Source organism: Rhinoderma darwinii, chromosome 2 (genome assembly GCF_050947455.1).
Source record: "Rhinoderma darwinii isolate aRhiDar2 chromosome 2, aRhiDar2.hap1, whole genome shotgun sequence".
Taxonomy (NCBI): domain Eukaryota; kingdom Metazoa; phylum Chordata; class Amphibia; order Anura; family Rhinodermatidae; genus Rhinoderma; species Rhinoderma darwinii.
In genome coordinates, this window is record NC_134688.1 from 102008908 (window position 1) to 102019159 (window position 10252).

General features: G+C 45.4%; 1 protein-coding gene across 2 annotated transcripts in view; it reads right to left on the minus strand.

The window, feature by feature from the left end:
- Nucleotides 1-9844, minus strand: part of MBD6 (methyl-CpG binding domain protein 6) — a 60166-nt gene extending 50322 nt beyond the window's left edge. For both annotated transcript variants that reach the window (XM_075851991.1, XM_075851989.1), the window contains exon 1: nt 9389-9844. The gene's annotated coding sequence lies outside the window, so the exon portion shown is untranslated. The remainder of the gene's footprint in view (nt 1-9388) is intronic.
- Nucleotides 9845-10252: the final 408 nt, after the last annotated feature.

Consider the following 10252-nt stretch of genomic DNA (forward strand, 5'->3'; position numbering starts at 1 on the left):
GATATACAAATCTACAAAAGGCTTCTTTCCCATACACTTTATCTGTCCTATCTTTTTGTGCAAAAACACACATCTAAAAAAACAATACTAAAATGCATTGTAAAATGAAACATGCATTTTTATGGCGCAGTGCAAAGAGTTAGGTGGATTTTTTTGCACTGATCTTTTATGTCTCATCTGAATCCAGCCTTGGGGTATGTGCACACGGTAGCAGGCTTTTACGGCTGAAATGACAGACTGTTTTCAGGAGAAAACGGCTGCCTCGTTTCAGTCGTAAATGCTCCTCCTCGCATTTTGCGAGGCTTCTCTGACAGTCGTAAATTTTGAGCTGTGCTTCATTGAGTTCAATGAAGAACGGCTCAAATTACGTCTGAAAGAAGTGTCCTGCATATAATGTATATAAGTGTCCTGCATATAATGTATATAAGTGTCCTGCATATAATGTATATGTGTCCTGCATATAATGTATATAAGTGTCCTGCATATAATGTATATAAGTGTCCTGCACTTCTTTGACGAGGCTGTATTTTTACGCGTCGTCGTTTGACAGCTGTCAAAGGACGACGCGTAAATGACAGGCTGTCTGCACAGTACGTCGGCAAACCCATTCAAATGAATGGGCAAATGTTTGCCGACGTATTGTAGCCCTATTTTCAGACGTAAAACGAGGCATAATACGCCTCGTTTACGTCTGAAAATAGGTCGTGTGAACCCAGCCTTAGAGCAAGTAAAGACGCACTTCAAAAAATTCACCCATCAATCTGTGTCATGTTTATTTTGACACAGATTTTACCCCTTGCATGGCAAAAGATGAATTCCACCATGGAAATCTGCTACAACCCGCCAGATAGTAGGCATGCTGTGGGTTTTCAAAAGTCCTTAAAATTGCTCAAATTTTTTCCGCTAGATGCGCAGTGGATTTCGAAAACCCCATTCACATGTATTGCACTGTAATGTCTTGCAGATTTTCAGCACGGAATAACATGCTGAAAATCTGTGACAAATCCTCCACGTCTGAGGCCCAGTTCACATGGCGTTTCTTAATGTAGAAACCGTGTCTGAATCAGTGTCAAAAACACCCTAGACCTCTCTTCGCTGCACTGCAAGTCAAAATATTAATGTTTACGCTGCGTTTTCTAAATCTCATTCACATTGCTGCTACTTTAAATGCTGCGGAATTTCGTTGCTGAAATTCCACAGCATTTACGCTACATGAGAACCCGGCCCTAGGCCCTGTTCACACTGTTTTTTTTAATCTAATTTAGATGCGGAAACTGCATCGGAATCAGCACCAAAACAACTGCCTAAATCACTCTTTGGGTATGTGCACACACACTAATTACGTCCGTAATTGACGGACGTATTTCGGCCGCAAGTACCGGACCGAACACAGTGCAGGGAGCCGGGCTCCTAGCATCATACTTATGTACGATGCTAGGAGTCCCTGCCTCGCTGCAGGACAACTCTCCCGTACTGTAATCATGTTTTCAGTACGGGAGAGTTGTCCTGCAGCGAGGCAGGGACTCCTAGCGTCGTACATAACTATGATGCTAGGAGCCTGGCTCCCTGCACTGTGTTCGGTCCGGGACTTGCGGCCGAAATACGTCCGTCAAATACGGACGTAATTAGTGTGTGTGCACATACCCTTTGATTTAAATGGGAGGCAGGGGCGGTTTTTTCACGGGCGGCTTTTAGAAAAAATAGCAGCATGTCCTTTCTTGCCGTGGTTTTCGCTTATGACCTCCTATTGAAATCAATGGGAGGCAGAAAAAACCAGCGCCTCACATTTCCAAGCGTTATTCATGGCATTTTTTGCCCGCGGTCCTCGAATTAGCTTCAAAGGCCGCGGGGGCGAAAAACGCTGCGTAAACCATGGCAAAAAAACGCAGTGTGAACAGAGCCTTAGGCTGAGTTTACACTTCGCAGATTTGTTACAGATTTTCAATGCAGATTTTACCCTTTGCAATTCAAAGGATAAGCTGCGAATCAAATCCGCAATAGAATTTGCAACGTGTGAACTTTGCCTTTGAGTTCAGCTAAACTGTCGGGCCAGTGTCTGTCAAGCTTCACCAATGTTTCCAATAACAACCAGCAGAATTGTGAATGCAGCTCTAGACACAGGTTGTAATTCAGGATAACTACATGAAAAGTTATAAAACGTATTCCAAAATTCAACTTTCTATGTAGGTATATACACATATTGACCAGCCGTAACATTAATCCCTTAACGACACGTCACGTACATGTATGTGGCAGCCGTTAATGGGAAGTATGGAGCAGGCTCTTGGGCTGAGCTCGCTTCATACTCAGCGGGTTACGTCTGTGTTATACAGCCGACAATTCACTGCAGCGGCGGAATCAATGATCACTTTGATTACGCTCGTTTAAAGAGGCTCTGTCACCAGATTTTGCAACCCCTATCTGCTATTGCAGCAGATAGGCGCTGCAATGTAGATTACAGTAACGTTTTTATTTTTAAAAAACGAGCATTTTTGGCCAAGTTATGACCATTTTTGTATTTATGCAAATGAGGCTTGCAAAAATACAACTGGGCGTGTTGAAAAGTAAAAGTACAATTGGTCGTGTATTATGTGCGTACATCGGGGCGTTTTTACTTCTTTTACTAGCTGGGCGTTCTGACTAGAAGTATCATCCACTTCTCTTCAGAACGCCCAGCTTCTGGCAGTGCAAAGACACAGCGTGTTCTCGCGAGATCACGCTGTGACGTCACTCACTTCCTGCCCCAGGTCCTGCATCGTGTCGGACGAGCGAGGACACATCGGCACCAGAGGCTACAGTTGATTCTGCAGCAGCATCGGCGTTTGCAGGTAAGTCGATGTAGCTACTAACCTGCAAACGCTGATGCTGCTGCAGAATCATCTGTAGCCTCTGGTGCCGATGTGTCCTCGCTCGTCTGACACGATGCAGGACCTGTGAGTGACGTCACAGCGTGATCTGCCAGAAGCTGGGTGTTCTGAAGAGAAGTGGATGATACTTCTAGTCAGAACGCCCAGCTAGTAAAAGTAGTTAAAACGCCCCGATGTACGCACATAATACACGCCCACTTGGACTTTTACTTTTCAACACGCCCAGTTGTACTTTTGCAAGCCTCATTTGCATAACTACAAAAATGGTCATAACTTGGCAAAAAATGCTTGTTTTTTAAAAATAAAAACGTTACTGTAATCTACATTGCAGCGCCTATCTGCTGCAATAGCAGATAGGGGTTGCAAAATCTGGTGACAGAGCCTCTTTAACATCTTAAATGCTGCGGTCAATCGCGACCGCTGCATTTAAATGGTTAGGGTATGTTCACACTGCCTATTTTCAGATGTAATTCGGGCGTTTTACACCTCGAATTCCGCCAGAAAAGACGGCTTCATTACACCTGCAAACATTTGCCCATTGCTTGCAATGGGTTTTACGATGATCTGTGCAGACGAGCTGTCATTTTACACGTCGCTGTCAAATGACGGCGCGTAAAAAGACGCCCGCGTCAAAGTGCATGTCACTTCTTTGGACATTTTTGGAGCCGTTTTTCATTGACTCCATTGAAAAACCGCTCCAATTACGTCCGTAATTGACGGCGCAAAAAACGCGAGTACTTGCAAAAACATCTGAAATTCAGGAGCTGTTTTCGCCTGAAAGCAGCTCCGTAATTTCAGACGTATTTTGCGTTTGCGTGTGAACATACCCTTAGAATCAGGGGGACGCCCCCCCAAACACGCCATCGCGTCACCCCGCGACAGGTTCGGCAATTGACGACTGTTGTCATGGCAGCCTAATGAAGACCCCCAGGTCTGCCATATTTGTACTCCTTTAAAGCTCTGCTTCTGGCAGGGCATCAAAAGGAGACTGTCAAGATATACTGAAATACATTAGTGACTTCAATGGGCAGCTAGGCGCGTGAAAATGTACCAATATAGGACATGCAGAGAGTTCCATGCAATGGATGCTCGCTGGGTGAAAACTCACGCATGTGTAAAATGGCCCCATTGAAATCAATGGGGCCGTGTGATGTGCGCTGTTTCAACGCACAGAACACGGACGAGATTCACGCTTGTGTGAATGAGCCCTAAATTGCAAGGTAGGGCCACCATGGATCAAACTTATTTTTCCAGCACATCCCATAGATGCTCAATTGGATATAGATCTTGGGAATTTTGAGGCAAATTCAACAGCTTAAATTCTTTGTCTGAGGAGCCTCACACGAGCGTGTTTGGTCCGTGATATATGGTCCGTATGTCGGCCGCATTTCCCGGACCGAACACACTGCACGGAGCCGGGCTCCTAGCATCATGGTTATCTATGATGATTGAAACAGCACACGGACCCATTGATTTCATTAGGGCCTTTCACACATGCGTGATTTTTCAGGCAGCGAGAGTCCGCTGCGTGAAAGATACTGCATGTCCTATATTGGTGCGTTATCACGCAGCTACGCGCCCATTGAAGTCAATGGGTGCGTGAAAACCACATACTGCACACACATACACATGCATGTTCGGTGCGTGATGTACGCATCAATTCAGTTGAAAGTAAGAAAAAAAAATGTGCTTTGCGAGTGCGTGAATGACACATGCCACTCGCAAAGCACTCTGATGCATAACGCCACACACACGGACCCGATTCACGTGCGTTTTTCACGAATTTTGATTGGTGGGGGTCCGAGCACTGAAACCCACTCCAATCGCTAAAATGATACGGCAGAAGCGTTCAGGTGATTGCTGAGCTGCTTCATTTCTGTTCGGCTTTTTACGGAAATCGATGTATCTGTGTACGGACTCAATAGAAAATCTATGAGCTCGTACACTGCTACATCAGCTTTCCGAAAAAAGCTGAACAGAGACAAAGTGACATAGCGCTCACACGAGCGCTTCTGCTGCTTAGTTTTAGCGATTGGTGGGTGTCTCACTGCTCGGAACCCACCGATCAAAACTTCTGACATGCCACGGATGACACGAGCCATGCACGCTACTACGGTCGTGTGCATGAGGTCTAATGCCCAGCTCACAGAGTTTTTTTACGCTGATTTTGATGCGGAAACCGCGTCGGAATCCGCGACAAAAAAAAAGTGTCTGAAACCGCCTCCCATTGACTTCAATGGGAGACGGAGGTGTTTTTCTTCTGGTAAAAAAAAAAAAAGGCATGCTCTTTCTTGCCGCCCCTGACCTCCTACTGAAATCAATGGGAAGCAGAGAAATCGTTTTTAACAGCGTTTTTTTACCCGCAGGCAAAAAAACGCTGCAAAAATCGCAGCAAGAATTTGCAGGCAGGTCAAAATCTGCCTCAAAATTCTTGAAGGAATTTTGAGGCAAATTTTTTCTGCCTGCAAAAAAAACCCTGTGCGAACAGGGCCGGCCGCTTGAGCGTAATACAGGTAGTTTTTTGCACCTGTATTATGGACAAAACAATCAGACTGGAGTAAGGTTAAGTCCAAAAGGAGCGGCCTTGAACTGGCCGCGATGCAGCCGACAACCGCGCCGGCACCATGCTCGGCGCGGCTGTCAAATAGCCTGTTAATGGCCGCACATTATTGTGCGTAAAACAGCTCTTTGTCTACAATATCGTGTGGCCATAAAGGGTGTATTAATTAATGGCTGCATAATTTTGCAGGTAAAGGGTTGTATTACGCACAATAACGCGCTCTCATTAACAGGCTATTTGACAGCCGCGCCGAACATGGTGCCGGAGAGGTTGTTGGCCGTGTCGCGGCAGCATCAAGGATTCTCCAAAGGTTTCAAAGGTGCTCAAACATGGGTTCTCATGAACATCGAGAGGTCCAAATGTCGCATCTGTAATAGGAGCGCAAAAAAAAAAAAAATACCCATATTACACTCGTGTGAAAGTGGCCTAAGGCTGGGTTCACATTGTGTCTTTGAATATAGGAAGGGAGGAGAAGAAAAGTATGTGGTCTTATAATATATAACTTTTATTAATTTAATTAAAATAAACAAATAATGATAAAAGTTCCAATTAGTGCAACTGGGTATGTGAGAGTGACCCCTAAACTCACACTCTCCTATGGGCCAAAAACACAATGTAACATGTGTATGTCACTAAAAGCTGTGAACCAAAGTATGAACTGGAAAAAGCACATGAATACTGTGCTAATATTCGCCTGGTAGGCAACACTGTGTGAATAGAGTCCGGACAATGCGATCACCTGCAGCGGCACTCCACCAAGCTCAGCAGAGCGGGGGGTGGCGTTGGGAGCTGCAAGTCGGCAGCAGCGAGAGAATCTCCCTATGTTCCCAACGATGCGATCTCCCACAGCGGCGCTCCACTAAGATCAGCAGAGCGGCAGTGCGGGGGGGTGCCGTCCGGAGCTGCAAGCCGGCAGAGGCAAGAGGATCTCGCTATGTCATGCCCGACTGGAACCACTCCGGACAAGGTAGTCAACTGAAGCGGCGCCCCAGCGAGGCAAGGCTGGGGCGGCGATGCAGGACAGACCGGCCGGCGTGGGATGCCGGAGGGGTAAACCTCCAGACGTGGCAGGAGAGAAGCAGTTGAGCGCTGAATTTCGCACCACTGCTCAGACAAAACCACGCGAGGCTAGGCTCTGCTCTTGCAGGACAGCTGATAGCCTGTCCGGTTGTGGCAAAGAGGTTAGCTACGTACAATTGTGATGCACTAGGTAGCTAAAGAACCTATTGTTGCACATTACAATATTAAAAAGCACTGAGCACCCGACGCGCGTTTCTCCAGCATTCTGGCTTCCTCTAGGGGAAGAAGCCAGAATACTTTTCTTCTCCTCCCTTCCTATATTCAAATATACTTACCTAGATGGTGTTCACCAATGTGGTCTATCTCTCACATATTTATGGTGTGATTGGTGGCCCCTCTCTTTTATTACTTCACCCACTGTGTCTTTGTTGAGTTTTTAACGCTTTTTTTTTGTTTTGGTTTGAGCTCTCATTGAGAGACATGGCAGTTTTATCTACCAAACCAAAAAAAAAACTCATTTAAAAAGGCAACAAAAAGCTGTTACCTTATCTTGTGTACTTATAATGGGGTCCATCAGGTTTCCAGTATGTCTGACGGCAAGTATAGTTTTGCAGACTACATAATTCTTGGCGTGAAAAATACTGGAACTCCTGTCTGAAAGCAAAATACACCAATGAGTTACACCGTACGCCAAATCACAGGAACCGGATAATACTGATAAATTACCTCCAAAGAAGCATGAGGGAGCAAAGCAGTAATACCTAACAGCATAGCATCTAAACCTGTGAAGACATAAGAGCTGATACTTGGGAAGATTTACGAACACTGCTATGCCAGTCAGAAGAGGTGTAGTAACCAGAGCCCCCAAAAAGAGGCACCCTACTCAACAACGCTAGGCTTTAAAGAGGCTCTGTCACCACATAAGTGCCCTGTCTCATACATAAGGAGATCGGCGCTATAATGTAGGTGACAGTAATGCTTTTTATTTAAATAAACAATCTATTTTTACCACTTTATTAGCGATTTTAGATTTATGCTAATGAGTTGCTTAATGACCAAGTGGGCATATTTTTACTTTAGACCAAGTGGGCGTTGTACAGAGGAGTGTATGACGCTGACCAATCAGCATCATGCACTTCTCTCCATTCATTTACACAGCGCATAGGGATCCTGCTAGATCCTTATGTGCTGTCTTATACTAACACATTAACGATACTGAAGTGTTTAGACAGTGAGTAGACATTCCACGGGATGTCTATTCACAATCTCTGCACTTCGTTACTGTTTCTATGGTAGTTACAGCAGGGGAAGCGTGATCTCGTTGTAACCTGTCATTTACCGCGTAATCTCGCGAGATCACGCTTCCTCAGCTGTAACTACCACAGACAGAGTAACGAAGTGCAGGGATTGTGAATAGACATCCCGTGGAATGTCTATTCACTGTCTAAACACTTCAGTATCGTTAATGTGTTCGTATAAGACAGCACATAGGGATCTAACAGGATCCCTCTGCGCTGTGTAAATGAATGGAGAGAAGTGCATGACGCCGATTGGTCACTGATTGGTCAGCGTCATACACTCCTCTGTACAACGCCCACTTGGTCTAAAGTAAAACACGCCCACTAGGGTATTAAGCAACTCATTAGCATAAATCTAAAAGCGCTAATAAAGTTGTAAAAATAGATCGTTTTTTTAAATAAAAAGCATTATTGTCACCTACATTATATCGCCGATCTCCTTATCTAGGAGACAGGGCACTTATAATGTGGTGACAGAGTCTCTTTAACTGGTGCTGTTCAACCTCATTTTTTTTGTGGTAATTTAGTTGAACTCAACAACCCATAAATGAGATAAAGTGTATCGCTTATACCAGTAAGGCCATGTTCACACATAGCATATGTAGCAGATTTTCAGTGCAGACTCTGCACAGAAAATCTGCAATAAAGTAAAAGTACAATGCAAGTATATAAAGGCTTTACAAAACCCCAGTCATACAACGCGGAAAAGATCTACAGCATGCCCTATACGTTACGCATTTTACTCTAAATTCCGGCTTAAGTTAGCTTTTTTTACTACAAAATCTGCCCTAATAGAGTATTAAGTTACACAGTCAAAATATAATAACAAATATGGAAATCTAACCATGAGCTGGGCAGTGTATGAGACAGACACTATAATAACTACAATACGATTGGCAATAAAGACGATTTATCCGCTGTAAATCCTGGCGCGGAATGGTCGAGCAATTTTCTTTTCAACTCAGCTCTGTTGATATCAGTAGAAATTGTGATTGTCATGCAAAAGTGCAATCTTCGAGGAAAAAAAAGATGGGCACCAGACAAGTCGTGCCACACGAGTGAGTCCCAGCACTTTAGGCACCACATTCAGAAGTTGTTTCTAGGCCCGGACGACGACTTGTGTCGCACGATTCCTGTCAGAAGACGCAGACGGTCGTAATAAAAACTGCTTTACTGTAGTGTGACTTTTCACTCACTACTATGGTGACAGCCGCATGACAATGTCAGACAAGCTGAGGACAACTTTTGCTGCAGCGCCTCATACATTTTGCGTTCCTGTATAACGTAACTGGCTGGCGACAGCTCCTGCCACATACCAAAAGTGACGTTATGGTGGCATAACAGTAGCCTACAAGCCAGGCAAGTCCTGGTAAAATATGGAGTAGTAATTATTATTACATTAAATACTCACAGAAACTGTCGTCCAGCCCCAGATACCAAGCTGTCAGCATGAGAAGCAGCATTGTATCCAGCGCTGGTATATATATATATATATATATAGTCGTCCATCTGACCTAGACAGGACACTTCCTCTCCCTGCCCCCACACCTGGAGAGGTGACATGCTCGTGTCATGTAGGTTACAGACAGGCAGCAGCTGCCAGCTCTCACACAGTGCCATGCTGGTTACACACGGGCACTTACCTCCAGCAGATGAAGTTTGTGTGGCAGCACAGTGCGGATGACAGGCTCCCCTGCAGCAGCTGCCCCTTCCTCGCAGGCCTCTGTAGCAGGGGGTAAATAAATGCCACAACAAAGAGCAATAAACCCGGCTCCGTTTTATTGCTTCCCCCTCATTCTTGTTATTGTTGTGTTTGCTGGATGTTGTTGATGTTCTGGCAGCAGCCCCTCCTTATTAGGCTCCTCTTGGCTGGCCGTGGGGGGTTGTTGTGTCACTATGCCCCGTGTCTGGCTGCATAGGAAAGCCGTGAAGTGCCCACAGAATCTGCTTGCCCCCAGGGGGTCCGTTCGCTTAGAAGATAGCTTGCAGGTAATGCAGCTGGCTGGCTCAGGCCTGTGCTTGCTACTAGATTTCCCAGCTACCCCTGCCTCTCTCTTCTCAGTGGCTGTTTTCCTTCCCTGGGCTCTGGAGCCAGATCATGGAGTTTCCTGTTGCGCATGCGCGGAGAAGATAGAAGGGCAGCCCTGGGGATTCCTTGCCCACAATACACAATCCTCACTACGGGAGCCGGGAGGATTGCGCGACCCGCCATTGTGGTTGTGGGCAAACAAATGCGTTGCTTTCGTTTTGTAACTCCTTTACTGCCAGTCGGAGGGGTTAATTACTCTTCGTGATTTACGTTAATCGTTTTTTTTTTAAAAAGAATAATGTGATAAAACATTAGTTCTGCGGCGCCTATTCAGACGTGTACAATAACTGCACAAAATGGCTGGTGACACGAACGGTTTCATGACATAGACAAGTATCATAGAAGGGGAGTGACAGGCGAGAGATGAGCGCTGTGGCCGTGCCCCAACCTGACATGGAGGTTATAAGGAGCGCGGTTT